This window comes from Coregonus lavaretus, assembly GCF_964263955.1.
Source record: "Coregonus lavaretus genome assembly, chromosome: 25".
Classification (NCBI taxonomy): Eukaryota; Metazoa; Chordata; class Actinopteri; order Salmoniformes; family Salmonidae; genus Coregonus; species Coregonus lavaretus.
Window position 1 is genome coordinate 7509089 of NC_140012.1, and position 20022 is coordinate 7529110.

At 45.0% G+C, this 20022-nt stretch overlaps 1 protein-coding gene across 1 annotated transcript in view; it reads left to right on the top strand.

Annotated features, from left to right (window-relative positions):
- LOC311101140 (retinoic acid receptor alpha-A-like) overlaps positions 1-20022 on the top strand; it is a 228165-nt gene that overhangs the window by 46305 nt on the left and 161838 nt on the right. Inside the window, exon 2 of the mRNA XM_084142209.1 lies at positions 16598-16724. The gene's annotated coding sequence lies outside the window, so the exon portion shown is untranslated. The remainder of the gene's footprint in view (positions 1-16597; positions 16725-20022) is intronic.

Consider the following 20022-nt stretch of genomic DNA (forward strand, 5'->3'; position numbering starts at 1 on the left):
ATTTAATGCCAATATTAAAAAGTTGAGGCATTCTTACACAAAAACATATTACACAAACCCAAGCCTTTCATTTGCATTTAAAGTGAACTTTTCACCATTGGTAGTAAACAGGCAACGCAACAGGCATGCTGTCAGAACAGAGTGGAAAGTGGACAATAACATGAAATTATTATAAAGTTTATAGGAAATCTTACACTGTATAAAATGATGTATAATATAGAAATGGATATCAAGTGGATGAACTCAAACCTTTGACTGGAAGAATAGCATATAGTATTTTATGATCATACTAAATGTGACTAATTGTTAATGTGCTCCAGAACTGCAACAATTAATTGATACAAAACAACATATATACAGTAATATTAGCAAAGACACTATTAAGACTTTCTAGAGTACCATATATAACTGGATTTTTTATGCTAAGGTCAACTATATACAAAGAAACATGCGGCCAGAGCTGCTCTGTGTGTGTGTGTCTGTCATCTTATTTGTACAGGAATTTTGCCCGTCTGTCCTTCTGAGTGGCAAACCTCTCAATGACCCTTTGATTAAAGTCAGGAATGTCCCTGACAAGTTTCTTCTCCATGGAGAGCATGGCCAGAGCGTTCAGGCGATCCTGTGTCATGCTGTTTCTCAGGAAGGTCTTGATCCTTTTCAGTGTAGAGAAGCACCTTTCTGACTCAGCAGTTGTCATGGGTGTGGTGATGAGGATCTTGAGGAGGCTGGCAGTCTCTGTGAAAGTGCTCTGAAGGTTGTTCTCCATGAAGAACTGGTACAGGGGCACTGCACCACTACAAGCCTTGAACTCACTGTTCTCATAGATGAGGGACAGTTCGGTTTTGAGCTTGGCCTTGTTCAACATGGGGTACGCCTCCACGGTTGTTTCAAGCGCTGTATCGGGGAACTTCACACTGTGTTGTGGGAACAACTCTCCGTGCAATAGTGTTGCGCTGATGAGGTGCTGGGTGAAGGAGAACCTCTCTTTGGCATGACTCAGGATGGTATCACATACCTGTAAAAGATACATCATCAGCTTTAATTTGCAATTAAGCTATTTTGATGCAAGTGATCCTGACTGACACATGCCTATGTCCAACTCAAGTATATGATTACCAAGGTGCTGATTGTTCAGGGTTTTGGCTACATACTACCAGGCCTGAAAAAAGTTATAGGGGGAAACACTGACAATTACATCACAACTTACCTCTATAGCCAACCTCTGTTGTTCTCCTGGTCCCAGCATCCTCCGTCGCTTGATGGGCTGTTGCTGCTCGTCAGATGCGCTGTCCCCACACAAAGAGGGAATTGAGGCCCTGGGTCCAAAAAATAAAGTTTAATTTGATAACTTGCAATCAGACTTCTTAACTCACTGTAATTCCCCCTCAACACACAACCAGTGACTTTTATTTATTTATATATATATATATATATATATATATATATATATATATATATATATATATATATATATATATATATATATATATATATATATATATAGACAGACAGACAGATAGTGTGTATATACACACAAACTATGTCTAGTAACTGCTTTTAACCTGTGATGTACATAATTAACTGATGTTATTACGTTTTAAAGCCTTTTTCTATTACATTTGTGAGAGGGATGCAACATCATTTTGTTCTGCTGTGCACTTAGCAATAAAGTTAATCTTCAATAACAACTAGGCCTCTTCTAGAAATTGACCTGGTGGACACCTGAATAATTATTACAAACTGTGTAGTACTTTCCTGCATTATTATCAACGTCTGATTGTGTCTTCTCTTTCCTTTTAAAATACTAAAACAAATATAATTGTGACGGCTCTATGATAATCACTCACTTTGATGACCAGACACATTTAGGCTTTTAAACTGTTGTAAGTGAACTATTCATCTTTCTAACAACATCTTTATCAGCCAATAGTAAATATAGTTATTTACCTGATTGTTAGCATGCTGTCTGTGAACCTCTGGACAAGTGCTTTAATGAAGACAGGGTTGATGTTCCTCTTCTGCAGCTGGCTGAAAAGCATGTCCACATTTGGCATGATCTTGTGGAACAGTGCCAGGAAAAAACAGAAAGCCTCGTCTTCGAGCATCCTCACAAAGCCCCCCGCCTCTCTGACAGTCGGGGCATCAAAGTTCCCAGAGTCTCTGATGGTCTGGAAACACGTTAGGAGGTCATCCCTGTACTCGTACACAGTGTTTACAGCGCGACTGTGGAAGTTCCACCGTGTTGTAGAGGCTCTGGGGAGTCTATGCGCAACCACTTCGTCAAGCACGGTGGTTCGCTTGGGAGACCTGGAGAAGAAAGCAGAAAATCCTGCAAGGTCGGAAAAGAAAGTGCCGATCCTGGGGATGCGTGAAGTAGCCTGCTGCATGATGAGGTTCAGCTGATGTGCATAGCAGTGGACGTAGTGCGCATTTTCGTACACATCCACTATTTTACGCTGCACTCCGCCGGTGGCTCCCCTCATCACACTTGCTCCGTCGTAAGCCTGGGCAATAAGTTTGGCCTTTTGTCCATGTGAGAGTATGGTGCTGAGCCTCTCCAGCAGCGCTGTAGCGATGGTGTCGGCGGTTGCGTTCTGGATCAAAATGAACTCGAAAAAACGCTCTTGGACGTTACATTTAGCATCGATGTAGCGTATCACAAGCACCAACTGGCAGTGGGTGGAAACGTCAGTCGTCTCGTCAGCTTGAATGGCGATAAAATCAGCACTCTTTACTTCCTCCAGGATGTAATCCTTAAGCACTGACAGCATACAGTCCAACAGCTCGTTCTGTATCGTCTTTGACGTGCCCTTAAAAACGGTAGCTGTCTTCAGGTGCTCCTCCAGCACACTGTCGAGGGAGGCAACAAAATCCACTAAGCCCCGGAAAATGCCGGGGTTGTCCGAGGAGTCAGTCTCCTCGTGCCCACGCAAGGCCAACTCAAAAGCCCCACAGAACTTCACACAATCGATAATTTTGGATAGAATGTGCCTGTTTTTATCCACCTCCTCATTGTGTTTCCTCACCGCAATCCTGTGGCCGTCATCCAGCTGCGTAGCAATGTTCACCCTTCCTAATACAGCTAGCTTTACAGAGTTGTCCATGTGTGCCCTGGTGTTCTCATGTTTCTTTACCTTCTCTGACAGGTGCTTCATATCCCTCACTCCGGTACCTGTCCATGCTGAATCTGACCCCGTCGTTTTAAAAAGCAAGCACGGAAAGCAAAATAAAGCATTAGCATCAGTGCACCCAGCTAGCCAAGCCTTCCTGGTGTACCAGCTACGGGAGAAGCCGCACATATACTGCTTCCCTTTCTCGCTAGCCTGCTGTCTGATTGAGAGGTCAGGTTGATCTGGGCCCAGCTCTTTCACCCGAACTTTCTCTGACAAAGTTCTCCTCTCAAACGGATCTTGGAGGAGAGATTTCACCGAGTTAGGGTTGGGTCTTGGAGGAGTAACGTTTGCGCTCGCCATTGTCGTCTAGTAAAAATGGCGCCACTGGAGCCCGGTCCTTATTTTATCAGGGGCGAGCTTGGGGCGATAAAATAATCGCCCTCCTTGGATTCGATTTAAGATCGCTGATTGGCTACATTTTATGTCATACATTCATATCTTAAATTAGCAATTGGCTTAACTGCTACGTAGACCCGCCTCCTCGGGGCACTTTCTGTATCGCCCAGAGCTGACGAGGCGTTTGACAGGCAGAGGAAAGGTTGCGAATATGATTTTCTATCATATCTTACACATATTACTGTGTGCATTCCATATTTCAAACACACAAATATTGACATACTGATGTTTTTATTATTATTATTATTATTTTTATTTATTTTTTATTTTATTTTTTAAAATAATTTTATTTAAGGGGGCGGCGCCCTAGCGCCCTCTATCGGCCAGCCGCCACTGCTCTCTGTCTGTCTCTCTGTCTGTCTCTCTGTCTGTCTCTCTGTCTGTCTCTCTGTCTCTCTCTCTCTCTCTCTCTCTCTCTCTCTCTGTCTCTCTCTCTATCTGTCTCTCTGTCTGTCCCTCTCTCTATCTGTCTCTCTGTCTCTCTCTCTCTGTCTGTCCCTCTCTCTATCTGTCTCTCTCTCTCTGTCTGTCTTTCTGTCTGTCTGTCTCTGTCTGTCTCTCTGTCTGTCTCTCTCTGTCTGTCTCTCTCTCTGTCTCTCTCTCTGTCTCTCTCTCGCTCTCTCTCTCTCTCTCTCTCTCTCTCTGTCTGTATGTCTCTCTGTCTGTCTGTCTGTCTCTCTCTCTGTCTGTCTCTCTCTCTGTCTGTCTGTCTCTCTGTCTGTCTCTCTCTCTGTCTGTCTCTCTCTCTGTCTGTCTCTCTCTGTCTCTGCCTCTGTCTGTCTCTGTCTCTCTCTCTGTGTCTCTCTCTGTCTGTCTCTCTCTGTCTCTCTGTCTCATTAGCTGCCGAAGAGTCTGTGTTCTCCCAGGCAAAGTTTCACTTGACTGAGCATGCTACTTGCAGTAGCAGGGGCTCGGTACATTATTACCACAAAGCTGTTACAAACAGGATAAACTAGCCTCTTTCCTCATGAGCCTGGAGTGAACACAGGGCAGGACACCTCATAATAATAATAATAACAACAACAACACCACTCAACCACTCTCTTCCTGGGTATTTTGGGCACCCAACCTTTGCGATCCGAGGTGAGGAATACATTGGTGGATGCTCGGTCTTCCTCACTGTGTTTGTGTGTGACAGTCAGAGGCCTGTTTTGGATTGGCTCAGGTTTCAGTGTTAGCACATGTGCTGGAATGGGCCTCTACCTCATTTGCACCCTGACCCCCAGGGGTCATCGTCCATGACCACATGAAACATGAATGTCACTTGCCCTCCTGCTAAAGCCATTTGTCTTCTCCTGGGTAATTTGTCTACATCCCAGACCCCCACCTGCTTCAGTCTGACAAGCTCTCACACACACAGCATGCACGGTCTTGGGCATGCGTACACACACACACACACACACACACACACACACACACACGGGTCTTCCCACCTCAAAAAGCAAAAGAAAGAGGATTTCGACATCCTTCTCAGATTGTTCTGAAATCGTATCTGTTGTTAGAAACATAAGATTAGCATTCTGCAACATTATGTTGTTGAAATATATAATTTGATTGCTGAGAAATTAAGCTAATTGAATGCACACAAATTTTCCATTTTTTTTATTTTTACTTATAGGATTAATATAATATTCAATAAATATAGTACCTAACATCCGATTTGGACCAAACCTTTTTTCTGACAATGAGTTAGACATGAGGAATCCTAATAAATGGTCAAAATTCACCCACGGATCCCCCATACCCCATACCCCACACCAATACCACCTCAACAACAAGTGTATATAGTATCAGTTTTCTATGTTTGACAAGTAGTATGGAGCTGCGGCTCAGAGTATTGTTTCTTCATCCTATGTAATGTATTCTCAGTGAATCAAATAAATCACCTAATAGCAGTAGTCAGAACCTGGCAATATCAGAATGTAGGATGGGACATAAACCCAACAACTTCAATGACTCATTTCTCTGAACAGAAAAAAAACCCACCACCAAATTCCCTGAGAATACATTACATTGGTGAAGAAACAATATTTTCTACTAGAACTGATACTATATACTCGTTGTTGGGGTGGGATTGTCATGGGGGTCCAAGTCGGATGTTAGGTACTATATCTATTGAATATTATATGAATCCTATAAATTAAAATGGCCAATTTGGGTGAAATCAATCAGCTTAATTTCTCAGTGATCCAATGATATTTCAACGAAATAATGTTTCCGGAATGCTTATCTTATCTTTTTCTGACTACATAAATGATTTCAGAACAATCTGAGATGGTGGGTGTCATTGCTTGCTGAAATGACATGTAACGACCCACATGCACGAGCACGACCGTACACACACACACACACACACACACACACACACACACACACACACAAACCCTCCCCCCAATCCAAAGATAAACTCAACCGCTCCACTTCAAACAGCATCAGCGGAGTAGTGGAGCTCATTCCACCATCCCTCCTCCCTCTCATCCCTCCCTCCCACAGGAATAAAAACAACATTCTGTTGAGCGGGATCTTATCTATTCCCATTGCTCTTCATCAAAAACTAATTCTAAACTCTACAGGCGTTTTTTTTACATTTCAGTGTCTTTTGATGCATCCCCAAGTCATTACTATAGTGAATGATTGTCCAAATGATCAATGACGTCAGTTAACCTTTGACTCTCTGACCTTAGCTTGATTCATGTGGTCATCTAAAGATTAATGTGGTCAACAGACAGATGCAGCTGCACTCACGTAGTAGTAGCAGCCTACTCGTTGGTAGTAGTTGCTAGTCAAGTCTCACAACAAACACGAGTAATAGAAATCCATGAGACTGTTTTAATAAACATACCAGGTAACATCCATCCTTTCACATTCAATAGCCTTTTAGCCTTTATCCGAGCACAAAATAGTTGGTTAAACCATTAAGCTACAGTGCATTCGGAAAGTATACAGACCCCTTGACGTTTTCCACATTTTGTTATGTTACAGCCTTACTCTAAAATTGATTAAATAGTTTTTTCCCCTCAATCTACACACAATACCCCATAATGACGAAGCAAAAACAGGTTTTCAGACAATTTTGCAAATTTATAAAAAATTAAAAAACTGATCACATTTTACTTAAGTATTCAGATCCTCTACTCAGTACTTTGTTGAAGCACCTTTTTGGAAGCGATTACAGCCTTGGGTCTTCTTTGGTATGACGCTATATGCTTGGCATGCCTGTATTTGGGGAGTTTCTCCCATTCTTCTCTGCAGATCCTCTAAAACTCTGCACAGCTATTTTCAGGTCTCTCCAGATATGTTCGATCGGGTTCAAGTCCGGGCTCTGGCTGGGCCACTCAAGGACATTCAGAGACTTGTCCCGAAGCGACTCCTGCGTTGTCTTGGCTGTGTGCTTAGGGTCCTGTTGGAAGGTGAACCTTTGCCCTAGTGGTCCTCTGTAGCTCAGCTGGTAGAGCACGGCGCCTGTAACGCCAAGGTAGTGGGTTCGATCCCCGGGACCACCCATACACAAAAATGTATGCACGCATGACTGTAAGTCGCTTTGGATAAAAGCGTCTGCTAAATGGCATATTATATTATATTATATTATTATATATTATATATATTTATATTATATTATTATAGTCTGAGATCCTGAGCGCTCTGGAGCAGGTTTTCATCAAGGATCTCTCTGTACTTTGCTCTGTTCATCTTTCCCTTGATCCTGACGAGTCTCACAGTCCCTGCCACTGTAAAACATCCCCACAGCATGATGCTGCCACCACCATGCTTCACTGTAGGGATGGTGCCAGGTTTTCTCCAGACGTGACGCTTGGCATTCAGGCCAAGGAGTTCAATCTTGGTTTCTTCAGACCAGAGAATCTTGTTTCTCATGGTCTGAGAGTCCTTTAGGTGCCTTTTGGCAAACTCCAAGCAGGCTGTCATGTGCCTTTTTACTGAGGATTGGCTTCCGTCTGGCCACTCTACCATAAAGGCCTGATTTGGTGGAGTGCTGCAGAAATTTGTCCTTCTGGAAGGTTCTCCCATCTCCACAAAGGAACTCTGGAGCTCTGTCAGAGTGGCCATCGGGTTCTTGGTCACCTCCCTGACCAAGGCCCTTCTCCCCCAATTGCTCAGTTTGGCCGGAAGGCCAGCTCTAGGAAGAGTCTTGGTGGTTCCAAACTTCTTCCATTTAAGAATGATGGAGGCCACTGTGGTCTTGGGGACCTTCAATGCTGCAGAAATTCTTTGGTACAATCCTGTCTCAGAGCTCTATGGACAATTCCTTCGATCTCATGGCCTCCTTAACACCCACTAGCTTAACCCAGAGGCCAGGCGCACCAATGTGTCGGAGGAAACGCTGTTCAACTGGCAACCGGGGTCAGCCTGCAGGAACCCGACCCGCCACAAGGAGTCGCTAGAGCGCGATGAGCCCCCCTGGACAAACCCTCCCCTAACCCGGACGACGCTGGGCCAATTGTGAGCCGTCCTATGGGACTCCCGGCCACGGCCGGTTGTGGCACAGCCCGGGAATGAACCCGGGTCTGTAGTAACGCCTCTAGCACTGCGCAACTCGGGAGGCCCTCTTTTATTTTTAATAAATGTACAAATATTTCTAACCTGTTTTCGCTTTGTCATTATGGGGATATTGTGTGTAGATTGCTGAGGATTTTTTATTTATTTATTCCATTTTAGAATAAGGCTGTAACGGTAACAAAGTGGAAAAAGTGAATGTCTGAATACAGGAAGCTGTCAGGCGCGTGTCTCATTGATTAATGAACAGGGAATCGACCTCTCTAATGATGGCGTACATCCGGCAACGCTGCGTATTGATTGAAAGATTGAATGCGACTCTCAAGGGCCTTTCCAACATGAAGCATCACCCCAGCACTGTTTTTTTCCCCGTCCTTCATTTTTACATTCCCCCCTTTATTTATCTTAGACATCCACACAGGCTTCTGGAAGGGAGAAATGAACACATTAATCACCGGAGGGATGCCGATAGAGAGAATGTGGGTAATATATGAATGAACAGTGTGATAATAGATGGGTAGACTATCACACAACAGTCAGAGAGGGAAGTGGTTGCTAGAGTGCTTTACATTTTTAAAATGGAGCAGTTCATTTTTTTATTTCAACTGTCTTTCTTTTGAAATGAGTGGGTTAGATAAGCAAGTCATTGACATTGTGTAGGTGTATAGCTGAGTAGGGGTACATTTGAATACATTTCAGTCAATTCAGGAATGTTAACTGTACTCTTAATAATGAATTGACTTCAACTCTGCTGTATGCCTATGCTGCAGGGTTTCCGTTAGCACATTTGAGAAATGTACCTAACCCATATGCTTTGGGTGTGTGACCTGGTTAGGGCGTCCACCCATGGTGCTCAAAATGACAGAAATCACATTTTAGAATATGGTAATTAATATTAACATGCAAGTCGAGGATGCAACGACGATGTGCGGTTCTTCTTACTGAATTCTGATGTGCACTTTGAACATGTTAGAATAGCTGTCCACATTTACTTTTCCTCAGCCATCAAGACGAGTAACGAACAGTAAAATCACTAGCCAATGTCAATCTACCATAGTATAAACTTTTAGGCTACCTATTCTATTGGTCAGCTTGTTGAGAAAGAAATAGCCTATTCCAAACAGACTCTGGGACAGTTGTGGGATGATTGAGGCCAAATTCATACAACCAGTAGGCCTAGGCTACATAAAAAAACCTGTTTAAAACCAATGAGGCTGATGCAACAGATCAGAACCTTTATCTTAAAATGTTGATAAACTATTATTTCTTCACATTATAAGCGCAGCAATGCCTACAAGGCAGTAGGCTAGGTGCGAATGTTCGTTCAATAAAGCAATTAGTGGGAAAACACTTTCATGTGACAGATGCACATTTTCATTAGACATTTTGAAAGAGAGGAGATCTAATAGGCTACTTTGAAGCAAGGTATGACATGGCTCATATGTATTAAAACGTTCAGGTTTCAAACAATTAAGTGTATGTTTTCAAAATGCCTACTGCCTCCAGCTCATTGCACAGTGGTGAATTGGCTAAAATGCATTATTTCGCAATGGGATTTGTTCTTCTTCCGGACAATTGGCCAGCGCCAATTCTATTTATCAACTTTTCTAAAACCAAATATTGGCCAAAAGCTGGTTATTACCGGCTAAGGGAAACCCTGCTATACTGTAATAATGCAATGTGAGCTGCATTTGTTAGTCTGTTTTTGTGTACATTTTTATCTGCTCCAAGCTTTTTTTTAAACGATTCATTGTTTCTCCCTCTTCTCTGTTATATGTAGAGGTGATTGTGTCAGGGGACCAGAGGTTTATTGTTGTTTTCTTAAAGCAGTTTTAGGAATAATATGTATTTTTTTAAAAAATTCTGGTTCTTTGTCAGACCACTTCTCAAGCTGAGATCATGGAAAAAACTATGATTATGCTTTGCTGAGTAGCTCAGGGACGGCTAGTTTAGGTTCTCAATAGTTTCCCAACGGTTCATTTTCGGTATTTATAATAAGAAACCAATGCTCTACTTAAACTATATACATTTATTTGTCTCGGTCTTTGGCCTACTTTAACTATATACTCAGCTGTGCTTTAACCTCTACCAAGGCAAGGAAATAGTTAAAACGGGGCCAAAAGTCCAATGCGTTTTCCTCATTGAATAGCCTATCCTCCTTTTAAATGGGCACGATATCTCTGTCCCATACCAGTAATATGCACCAACATCAGTGGGCTCATCAGATTAAAGTTGGGTGGGGGGGCTCTTTAATGTTGCGTTTTTTCAAAGGGCGGAGCCTAGTAATGTGGCTGCAGTGCTGCACCTTCGGAGCTGGGAGGCAGGTCCCGACATCCTTGACCCCGGCATCATTTGTTTGGATGAGAGCCGTCAGCGCCTGTCGCACGGCCCAGGATGAAGTGTCACCCGGAAAATGTCCTGCGACGCATCCACATCTCCATGGGGAGAAAAGGGGTGGGGGAAGCCGTCAGGGAGAGAAATGACCCCCTGGGCTCCTCCTAGTCTCTCCCTCTCCTTCTTTCTCTGTATCTATCACTTTATTTCTCTCCCTCTCAGTTTATTTTTTTTTGGGGGGGGGGGGGGGGGGGGGGTTACTGTGTGATTCCAGTTTTACCAGTGAGTCCTAAGGGGTTTGTGCTGTTCAGTTGTTTCAGCAGAACAAAGCATGGGTGCATGAGAATACTGTATCTCTGAGAACCTGTAGTAGCATACAGTAATAGGCTAAAGAGCCCAGTGTTTTAGTACTCGAGTCCAGGACTAGGACTCCAGTCTTGATTTTCATGACTTGTAATTCGACTTAGACTCTACCATTGGCGACTCGGATTGGACTCACCTTCTCGCCTTCACTTGGACTGGATAGGCAATGATAAGCAGAATATTAGCAGCACTAGATGCTAACCAGTCACCGTCCTTCTAGATAGCTACTCTTAAACTGGTTAAGAAACACAAGCTGCTTTACTACATTTTAAAACAATAGCATTTAGTTTAATAGTAAAACAACAGTCTAGCTGTGTTTGTCTCTCTCCCCCTTGAGTATAGAAAAGTAGGCTGTCTTTCAATTTGTCATCTCGCTCAACCCTCCCACTTTCCCCACTGCATCCCATAGCCAGGTTCTGACAACCCTCCCACTTTCCCCACTGCATCCCATAGCCAGGTTCTGACAAGCCTCCCTCTTTTCTACAGAGAAAACGTCTTGTTTCTAGCCCTAACCGTTCAAACGTTATGACTCATTTTACTGGCGTTATGTTTTTGTCTTTCTATCGCGCATTCGAGGGCGCATTTTACATTCATAAACCATATCGCGGGCTGTTCTATAACTAGGCTACTCTGACTAAAGCCATTGGGACTCTTGACTCGAGCACAGGGGACTTGGGACTCGGATTCTAGGTTTAGTGACTCGACTAAATCACTGAATTGGAGCCTATGTGTTAAATCGTGACAGGACTCCGTACACACATTTCCATCTTAGCACTATATACCATAATTCTCTTTCTGCTCGTTTGTGTTTGATTGGCTGGAAACACAGCCTACATTCAGTACTTATACTTCAAACCATAATCTTTTCCTATTTTACTTGAACAGAAAACCCCTCAAAGTCCTTTTCCAAAACAACGCCCTACTCTGCTAGCCGTCTGAAAATACATATTTTTAGATCCGGCACAGTTAGTAATTAGATTTTAGCGGATATCGATGGCGAGATGTCTCTGTAATGAAAAGCTTTCACAGGACACGTGGCTATTTATATACCCATAACGTTGGCTGTACAGTGGGGCCTAATGTGCCTTTTCTATGGCGACCCATGCATAAATTGTCAGCGGGAGCAAGCATTAAGTCCGAGCTACTACAGTAAGTGGTGGGCCCCATGATGGAGGAGGAGAGAGAATGAGGAGAAATGAAGAGAAAAGAGGAGAGGGAGGAGGAGATGAGGACAGAGAAGGGAGGAGTAGAGAGGGAAGAAGAACAAGGGAGGAGAGGCCAGGGATGAGAGTAGAAAAACGGGAGAGGAGAAGGAGTGGTCGGACGACGGAAAGAAGAGAAAGGGAGAGAAGAGTAGTGTAGAAGAAAGAACATCCTTCGAGAAGGGATTCAGGAATATGTATAAGAGGAAAGAAAGAAAGAAAGACTTAAGAGGAGGAAAAACGGCTAAAGTGGTTGTAGACGGATAGATCCTATTTGTTTCCATGGTTGCAGAGCTCTCCGTGAACAATACAAAGCAATGAGGAGGCAGATGTGCGCTCCGCTCCTTGTCCCTGTCCCACATTCAGCAGTGCTGTGCCTGTCTAAATGAGGAGAAGGCCTTCCTTTAATGGGCTAGACTGGGGCTCTCTCTCTTTCCCTCTCCACAGCTCCCCACTGGGTCTGCAGCGTTAACACTGACACACAGGGAGAGGAGATGCAATAACACAGCCCAAATTACCTCACACACACACACAGCCAAGATTATGATGGATCCCTCTGCTGATTAGTTAGCCTAGCTAAGGAGGGAGGTAGGTGCACAGGCTGGTTGGCATAAATTTGGCTGCAAATTATGTGGAGAATAATTACCTTCATATACTGCTCGACAGTTGAAATTAAGGAGGGGTACTACTTCAATTGGGGGCTTCCCTTTAGTTCATTAATTCGGCCATTTTAAAAACAAGCGCACATAAATCAACAAGGATAACGCGCAAAGTTTGGGACTTATTTCCATTGTGGTCCTCTTGTGACAAGATGGCTTGGCAAGATCGGCAACACGGTTGTCCACAGAATGGCAGCGAAAGATCTATTAAAAACAAAGCAGATGAACCTCCCTCCGTAGACGAGTTGCTGTTGAAGAGATGGCCAGTAGGGGGCACTCATCCCCATTGAACAATGAGACTAAACACCTGGGACGTATAAGCATCTCAGTGTAGGAGTGCTGATCCAGGATCAGTTTTTTCCCCTTTAGATCATAATTAATAAGATTATGTAGACAGGGGGAAACTTATCCTAGATCAACACTCCTGCCATGACACTTTTTGAGTACGGGCCCTGATGGTCCCATGAAGGACCATCTCCCTATTATCCAAGACCCTCAACATTAAAGAGGGATTCCTCTTCAGTAGAGGGAAGCTGAACCCCCTTTTATCCCCAAATGATTCTATACAGGGAGAGGAGAGACCATAACACAGCCCAAATTAGTTGTCTTTAATTGTGCCTAGGATGGGATCCTCTCCCCCAACGCTGCTCCTAAGGCTCCCAGCTGCTCTGAAGCGGCTGGATAACTGGCTGCTGAAAGGCTCCTCGAGCCAGAGTGAAGAGACCAAACGGGTGTTTTGAATTGAAAGGCCTCAGCTAGCTTCGCGACGCTTGCTAGTGCGATAAATGTACAGCGGACGAGCCAATTTCCTCTGGCATGGCGCCCCGCCGAGGAGTTTGTCGAGTCAACGAGAACCACCTGGGCCGCGTTGTGATTGCCGTTGGCAGCGCAGAGGAGCATTCGACTCGTCAAAGTTTACTGAGGTATTGTTGAACCCAATTTGGAGGTTTGACAGTTTGACTGAGGAGAAATGTTTACTGTAAGCGGACATTTGGACGTTTTTCTCTGAGACCCAAGGACAAATGTTGTCATTGTTCCCCTGGTGGTGTGGGCAGTATGCTCATGAGCTAAATCAACGGGGATTTAACCATCTGCAAAATCAATGTTTTTTTCACCTATCTGATCTTCATTGGGCTCTTTGGCCTGTTTTGACACTTCAGTTCAGCATAGTGTTGCTTGTTGTTATTTGGACTGAATTGGACTATTTGGGTTAATTGCGTGTATGTATTTCTCTGTGTTTGTCATGTTCTCTGTGTGGTCAGTGGTCAGTAGTGGCCTAAGGATCTAGGTCACTATATAAAGACTGTGGACGGGGAGTTAGGGACATGGCCCTTTGTGTGTATGTCTATCCCCCCTCTCCCCAGGGAGTGTCTGGATGGATGACTGCATGCTGGCTGGAGTAGCAGTAGCGCTAATCTCATTTGGTGATAGAAATACGTGTGTGTGTGTGTGTGTCTGGGGAGGGGGTGTGTCTGTATCTGACCAGAGGCGGCCTTCACAGCCCGCTCCCCGGGTCTGTTTCTGGCAGGCATATGTCCAGTGTGTTTGCTTTCCTGTCCCTCTGTGCCCACTGCCTAGCCCCCTCTACCTCTCTCAATCTCTTTCTCCCTCTCCATCTCCCCGCTGTATTTATCATTCTTTCTTTCTTCCCTTCACCCTTCATTTCTCTCTCTCTTCGTCCTCTACTCCTCTCTCTATCCCTCTCTCCATATCCCTTTGGCCACCCGGTGCTCCCTGAAGTCAAGTGTCCACATTGTTCTCCAGTCAGTCAGTCTCTCCCTCCAGCTGAAGAGGGCCCTGCTCTGCTCCTTGGCATTTGGGCCTCTAATTGAGCTGGCGTCATTTGAATATTCCATAAACCCCTGCTTCAAGAGTCCCTCCATTGTTTCCCACCAAATGTGTGAGAGAGAAAAGTGAGTTCTCTGATTCGATCTTTGGATGATTAGGCTTCTGCAGCCTCATAAAGAAACAAATCGTAAAACAACAATGACATTAACGTTCTTTCTCTCTCCAAATCCTGCACTGCCAGGTTACATACATCATATCTGGCCTGAGCCTTCATTCATTGTGCTTTGTTGTGTTCGCATCGATAACCAGTGAATGCATAGCTAGCCTATCAGAATGCTTAGTGAGTCAATAAGAATTCCCAGAGCCAAAGGTTGTAATAAAGCAATGTCTACAGTGTGTTTAACAGCTGCCTCACAAACAAAACCCTCTAACTGATAACATTGAACAAATCACTCTCCAGTTCTGATACATTCTACTGTTCTGCAGGGCTACTGGGCTACCAATCAATCCAACAGTCCATCTTCATTTTGAGATGCAGTAGGATCGTTACCTTTGCTCCGTCTGTAGGGCCGTTCGAGGCTTGTGTTGAACTTCGCCCTGGAGTTAGCTGTTACACATGCATGGCGCTTTAAATCTTTCAAAGCGGTTGCTTTTACAAAAGCAGAATCAAAAAATGCCTTCTCTGGTTGCAAACCAAAAAATGACCCACGGCATGCACCCCGAGGCAGGAGCAGCCAGATTGGTCAAGAGCGGGAGGGGGAAAAAGACTGAAATCTGAAACAGTGGAAGCTCTCACAGGCACACATTCGCAAACACACTCCATTTTTCTCAGTTACCTCACCCATATGTGTACACACACACACACACACACACACACACACGCACACCCCTCCTACTCTGTGTGTGTCTTTGTGCTGTGTCAGGCTCTTCTTGGCATGTTAATCGTAATGGATCTCATTATGCAGCTGGGTCGGTGGGGCCTGTCTGTCTGGCGGGATATGATAGCTGGATATGATAGCCATGATGGCCTACCCCTTCTCTATCTCTCACACGCGTACAGATGCATCGGTCGATCACGCACACGCAAGCACTCACACAGACGCATCAGTCAATCACTATGTACACACACACACCCATATGTTTACATGTCATACATAAGCAAACAAAACACACATGCACACAGATAAGACATATTGTAGTAAGATTTTACTCGTACACACACACTCACATACATTATTGGGCCAGACACACTCAGTCAGGCCCTCCTCGCCAGACACAATGGACATTAGTGGCTCAGCTTGCCTTCAGACTGGAGTGAAGGACTGCAGAGGGGAGGGAGGAAAAATGGAACTTATCCTGTTTCCCCCCATCACCATTTCCCCTCTTTCCCTCTCACTCACTCCATCTCATATCTGTCACTTGTTTGGAGGAAACAGGCAGCTGTTGGCTTGTCCCCTGAGGTATAATACAATACATGGGACTGAATCTCCTCTCCCTATATTAAGGACTGTGCCTTTACAATATGGCTGAAGCCATGAATCCATGGTCAAATTCATTAGGTACCAAAAGGAAGAAAATGGACTAAAACAGGGAGGGACAACCTGAACTTGTACAAAATAAACACTTGTTTTTGCTACGGTGTACCCTAATGAATACAGCCCATATGTAGTTGCACAACAAAACGCATTGCCAGTCAGTGAATGCCTTTTAGGTTTCTCAGCCTGCGTTCCACTCTGATCTATGAATTTAAAGCACTGCCTCCTAACGTTGTTACAGTAGCAACATTTGTCAGTGTGAGTGACCATTAGGAAACCCAATTAGGTGTGGTATAGTGAGTGAGGAAGCTGTAATGTAATGTGTTCCCGTCATGACTGACCCTCCCAGCCGAGCCAGGCCCAATTGGCTGTCATTTGTGGGCGAGAAGGCAAGGAGGCCTGGGGGCCTAGGGGTAGGAGAGGTGGGGGTAAAAAGGCTCCGGCCCTCCCTGACTGATACAGTTAATAAACTTCATTAATATTATTTTCCTTTTCTCCCACTCCCTGTCCCTCGGTCTCTTGTTTTCTCTTTCCCTCTTTTTTTGCTTGCTCTTGATTTTTCCTGCTTTCTTTCTCTCCTGTCTCTCTCGTCTCTCTCTTTCCTTCTCTCTCTCTTCCCTCTTTCTCTCTGACAGAGGGGTACCCATGCGATCGATGCCGCCTGCCATCCAGCATCCACCCGGAAGCACAGTTGGCCGGTGAGCAGACCACTCCATCAGTCTAAGCACTGCCATTAGAGCAGGGGAGAGGAGGAGAGCACCGGTAGGCACACACTCCCTCCTACCCATTCACTACTACTGCCTACTGTATTGCTCATTCTCACAAGCTGTACTGTGTCCAAATGGAAGACAGAGCTACTCCCTATGTAATGTTCACTTGTGAGTTTTTGACTGCTGCGCATGCGACGTGATTGCTGTGTGTACGTGTGGACATACTTACGCACTCCCTATAGTTTCTGCGGAAGTGGGCTTTCACACGCTCATTGGAGTTTGTGTAAATGCACTGCAGTGTGTGTGTTCATTGGGAGAGGAAGCTGTGCTATCGCTGTGGAGAGTTTGAGGTGGAAAATGGCACAGGTACATTTCCCTGTAAATGTGTCTGTTCTTTGTTTGAAATGTAAACTCTGTGGCGAGTCTTGTTTTTTTTCCCCTGCTGATTACGTGTGTTACACAAGAGGAGGGAATACATGCTCGCAGCTTGTACTGGAAAATGTAGTAGGGTTGTCACGATACCAGTATCGCGATACTCAGAGGTATCGTGGCAAGGAAACAAAACATGAAGCAGACTACATTTTCTGAGGAAAACAGTCTTTATGTTGATTTTCCAAGCTATAGCACATTTGACATCCAGTAGGTTTTTTAAAGGACCAAAGAGTTTAGTCTGCTTTTGTTTTTCCTTCTTGCCAAGGAAAATCAGGTATCGCGATACTGGTATCGTGACAACCCTACGCAGGTAGATGTAATTTTCGACGTCCTTTGGGTGTTGGGTCAAAGTGCAAACTCTTTAACAGGACCCGTGTGCGTCACCATCTATGCCAGAATGCTAGAAGATCTACGTTACAAAATACCAGTACATCCCATTTCGGCTTCCCCTTAATTGGAATCACTTCCCCATGTGCCACAAGTCAGGGCCCATTAGGATCAACAGACCACAAGAACAAGCATTTACAGCCTAAAATGAAGCTCATCAGATGCATCTACGACTGAGAATTCCCCCCGTGGTTGACATATCTCCTCTTCAATTAAACTCACATCACGTAGTAAATGTGGCTACAGAGAAATGTCTTCTTTTCTTCTCGTGAGCAAATCAGTCCTGGCTCCGACCCCTAGATCTTGGCCCCTCCTGTTGATGAGGCCCGAAAGCTTTGACAAGTGAAAGACTATTCTGACTTGAGTATTTTGTGCTAATGTTATCATCCCATTTCCATCCGAACACCGTTCCACAGGGATTTCCCTCGGCCCCTTTGATTTTGTCGAGGCCGACTCCACGCAAGAAAAACACAATGTTCTACATTTCTCCGAGCTGGAAGGGGGGGAGGGGGGGGTAGGAGAGGGAAAAGCGAAATCTCATGGGCATGAATTAAAGATCACTGTATTTCTTGTTGGACACATTTTAAGTGCAAATGTCCTACCATTGCCCGTGTGTGTTTGAATTAGAGGCCTGTGATTGTTGGCTGGTGTTGTCGAGACTACAAGATTTCGATGAAATCCATAGGAAAAATGCCTGACGTATGAGCTTGCCAGTCCTTCCACCTACAGGGCTCTGTGTCTGCCAGTGGTAACCCACCCAGACGTGTCTTAATTTTTTTAATAATGCAGCAATAACAATAGATCCTACAGGCTAATCACCCTCTGCTCTCGCCTCCAAAACTGAGCGATGCAACATTACCTAGCGCTCCCTTCAATTAGGCTATTCATCATGCGTCTTATCTGGGCATGGGTTTGATTGAGTGTTGGGATGGGATGGGGGGGGGGCTATTGAGGGTGTGGGGGATGTTGATGGTAATGGAATGGGAATGGTGGATGGGGTGGTAGAAGTGCTCTATATATAGGTACGTGAGTGAGAGAGTTGCGAGCAAGTCTGAACCAGATCTACAGAAGTGTATAAATCAAACCAGATGATAGGCCTCCCTCCCGCTACTCTAATTTGCTGAGTGTGAGCCGGCAGATTTTTCTCTTCCCCCTACCTGCCTGTTATGTATGGATGTGTGGGCTGGCTGGTAGACTAGGCCTCCCTTTTTCTCTCTCCCCCATGAAACAGATTTGTCTGGGGCCCCTGTCCAATATCCAGCCGCACCGGGTGTTGTGAGACGGGTGACACATTTTTATAACCAACTCGGAGGTGTAATTTAAGGACCTGCGAGGAAGGTTAGACTGATTTATGTGGGCCAACCATAATGGCAGCACAGATATGGCTCCCTACCTAAATTGGTGGTAATGAAAGTTTTGTGTAAATGGAGGGCGGGAAAAGGCGTCCTCTTCCAGTCCCTGCCTGTCGATCTCTATTTCTTCCCTTTTCCCCCCTCTTTTTTCCATCTCATTTGAGATCGATCTGTCTCTCTATCCCCCGCTCTCCCTCCCTCCCTCCCTCCCTCCCTCCCTCCCTCCCTCCCTCCCTCCCTCCCTCCCTCCCTCCCTCCCTCCTCACCTACACTGTTTCTGACTACAGTATATCTCTCCCTCTCTCTCTTTATATGTCCCCCTCTTTCCCTCTCTCCCTTTTTCTTTTTCAGTACTATATCTCTCTCTGACTCTGTGTGGAGATGTGGGGGGGCTGGGGAAGATGGGTTGGGGGACGAGGGGGACAGGGGAGGGGTGTGGGGGCCATCTGGGCCTCTCCGGTGTTTGTCAGGACAGATTCATCCATAACCACAGACTGGTGGGCTGATGGCTGGCTCCCTCCATCTCTCGCTCCCTCTCTGGAATCACTTTCAGCTTGGCTGTAGCGCCGACCATCCCGCTTGAAGGAGAGGGAGGGACCCAGGAAAATAGCGCTGTCTTCACTGCCTCTCAATACAACTGAATGCATGCCTCCCAGGCCCAGCACTTCTGTCTTTTGTCACTCCCTCCCACACATACACTTCTTATATATGACTTATACGAATGTCTTTAAGCAGCAGTGTTGGTCCCCCTCCCCCCTCTTCTCCTCTGCCACGTTGAGTTATGCACAGATCTAGGATTAATAAGTTAATTAGCATTTTCTCTGAGGTGGTAGTGTGGCTCACATAGTCCTAGTAAGAAAAAAACTGAAAAGAACTCTTAAGTATACACTGAGGATACCAAACATTGGGAACACCTTCCTAATATTGAGTTGTATTACGACCCCCCCCCACACGGGTTACTGTTGAGCATGGAAAACCCAGCAGCGTTGCAGTTGTTGACACAAACCAGTACGCCTGGCAACTACTACCATACCCTGTTCAAAGGCACTTACAGGGATCGTAGCTTTCACCTGGTCAGTCTATGTCATGGAAAGAGCGTGTTTTGTACAGTACCAGTCAAAAGTTTGGACACACCTACTCAATCAAGGGTTCTTCTTTATTTTTACTATTTTCTACATT